Source organism: Acanthopagrus latus, chromosome 8, assembly GCF_904848185.1.
Source record: "Acanthopagrus latus isolate v.2019 chromosome 8, fAcaLat1.1, whole genome shotgun sequence".
Taxonomy (NCBI): domain Eukaryota; kingdom Metazoa; phylum Chordata; class Actinopteri; order Spariformes; family Sparidae; genus Acanthopagrus; species Acanthopagrus latus.
Window position 1 is genome coordinate 23,842,864 of NC_051046.1, and position 3,183 is coordinate 23,846,046.

Here is a 3,183-nt window from a genome sequence, read left to right on the forward strand (position 1 = left end):
ACCCCTCACGGTGAGTGCTAGATGTCTATCTGTAGTAGTGCTGTGAAAACAAACTACGAAAACAAGACACGAAGTGACCTACATTATTACGACATCAAATTCGTAGTTGAAGATGCTGTTAGATTACACTGGTAATTTCGTAAAACCACCGAAACGTGTTTCTGCAGCGTCTAAAAATGTGAGAATATGTGCCGCTGATGGCAGCTTGTTTGAATAGGACCCTGCACTGAAAGTTAATTTTGTGCCCAGGTCTTGTTTAGGGACCCTTTGAGCATGTAGCTTGCAGAGCTTCACTACTTTGGGCTGTATTACGCTCACATGACACATATTGCTAATTATGTGGTGTGTAATAAATATCAAAGTTAACATTTTCCCCATCATACTTTCATGAGACTGTAGGTCTGAATGTAGTTTGGAGCAATTATGAAGAAAATTTTATATATAAATATACTGTAATAATTTTCTTTATAATTGCTCTAAACTACATTCAAACCTACAGTCTCATCAAAGTATGATGGAGAAAATGTTAACTTTGATATTTTGATCAAGAAAAAGAATGAACTTGATGAGCCTCAGTTGTTCTTACTTGAATATCTGAGTTCTATACAAACACAGATCTATTGACAAAGAAGATCTTGGTACAGCTTGTACGTGTGGAAATACACTCACTAAAAGCGTAAAGTAGTTTTAGACACTTGCCAACTCCTCAATAAGGAAAGTCACTATTGGCTTTACTAAAGACTTCAGTCAATGATCTTTCTATTCTGATTAAAATTTCCTCCCCAAAACTACATAGTGCACCTGAAAAGTAACTTTCATATACCATGCGTCAGAGATTACTGTAATATGTAATCAGATAATGTGTGTTATATTTGGTCAGTGTCATCTCTGAACACCTTATAATTTTGAGAGTATGGAATCTCTTCAAGGCTCATCCTGTCTGTAGCTCCAGATACCCAGGGTCTGCTTACATAAACACGCCAAGTGTGCAGGACAGTGAGTTACCATGTCAGTGCACAGATTAAACAGTCTTACGAGATGCATAATAAAACATCCCAATGTCACTGAATGGCTGGCTGTGTTTGCACTGCACTGTTCAATTATAGATTCAGACTTTTTATGACTTGCGGTGTGAACGACTTTCGCTGTATGGAAGGTTTGGCCTTTTAGATAGTAACATCAGTGACATTGTCAGTGTCAGTGAAAATTTGGTAAAGCCAGCTTTTAAGCACATATTGGCCTTGTCAGGCCTGGACTAGAAAGGACTCAGATGCAGAGCAAGTAGAAATTCACAGGCTTTTATTCTGAAAATCCAAAGCTTCAGGATAGAGTGACAAACAAACAGGCTGTGAGACAATGATAACCTGACAATCTGCTAGCTAAATAAGGAAACCAAAACTCACAAAATAAAACCATGCCAATGGTGGGAACTCCACAAAACTGGAGAAAACAAAATCACTCTCTAAGAGGAAAATTAAAGACTGCAATCACACTCTGAGACTAGGCTAGAAACGGTACAACAGAAATTCACTCAACTGAGGAAGGCACAAGGCTATGAAACAAACTACACTGAAAGACTAAGCTCTAAAACTTGAACAAATGAAAATCACTGCTCAGAGGAAACAAAAGGCCATAAACATATACTGCGAGTCTGTGCTGCGCTGAAAAAAGTTAAACAAAAAATCACTCTTCTCGAGGCAAAGGATAAACAGAAAAAAGAAACAACAATGAATACAATACTTGGACTAGAACTTAGAGCTATGACGAAGGGCTGCATTGCACAACAGAATAAGACACTTTGGCACAAGACAAAGGGAGACACAGACTATAAGACACGAGGGTGATGGAAAAGAGGTTCAAACAATCAGGGATTAGGGGAGACGTCAGACCGGTGACACAAGAGGAAGGGCAAGTGACCTGAAACGAGAGGAGAGTTAGACTGTCAAAATAAAACAGGAAGCACATGAGACAAAAAACCCAAGCTAAGACAAAACCTCACCGCTGTGTGACATGCGTCTGCATTGTTGTGCTGTGGCCCTGATGGTTTATATATATATATATATATATATGTATATATATATATATATATATATATATATATATAATTTATTTTTTTTAAGTAACATCCCCTGAGCTTGTAGAGAGATGCAGAATAAAAGTATTTCTTTTCAACATTATGATGATTGAGAATCAATATTTTAAACATGTTTGTCGGGCCCAGCTTCTAACAAGGTTTGTCGGACGATAATGTGTTGATAATAAGTTGTTTGGACTCACGTACCTGTTCTAGTACCTGTGTTTTTGTCAGTGGATGTATTATGTTGTACACATTGTAACCCCCTGGGGAAAATTGTGCTTTGTAATTTTGGGCTATATAAATCAATAAAATACAGTTTATTTTTGAAAGTAACATAAGAATTTGATACTGTCATTCCCAGCCCATCAGGGATACATGGACACGAGACATGACAATGTAAAGTTTTGGTTTTAATTTGGGGAAAATCAATTTTAAAGAGCAGATTTGAAATGTCCCTGAAATATGTCCTGGTAAAGATGAATTCAAATGAAGATTATTACCACAGGCTGAATGTGCAAGTTGGGCCAGGGCTTGAACTATGACGCCATAGCATCTTATTTGACCTTTGGCTAAAACTTAGAGGTTAATATACCATTCACGACAACGACCACAAACATGATTATTGTGAACAACAACAGAGTCAGTCATTTAACAATTTCTTTTGCCTCTTTACCTCCCTCTTCTCGTTTTTTTTATTTTTTTTTATTTGTGTTTTTCGGAAAGGACATTCCTAGTAAGCAGCCCTGTGGTAACAAATGTCCTATGACCTTCTGACATTGCCTCATTGTGCTGTGTGTAGTGGGATGGTATGTAAGAGGCTGACCTATTTTGAGAGAACACAGGACAGGTATCTCTCTGTGCAACTGTCTCTTTTGCATTACCACAAGTTATTCTTCTTAAGTGAATTAAAAAGCTTTTATTCATTTATACATAGTCACAAATCAGTGTGTGCGAAACATGTGAATTGAAGTATAAATAGATGTGATTCTTCATCCCTCTGAATGTGTTTAATAATAGTTTGGAATAAATACATGACTGAGACACTGGTGACGACTTGCTGATTTCCTTCACGGCGTTCAAAGCAAACACGCGGCCACCAGTTATCA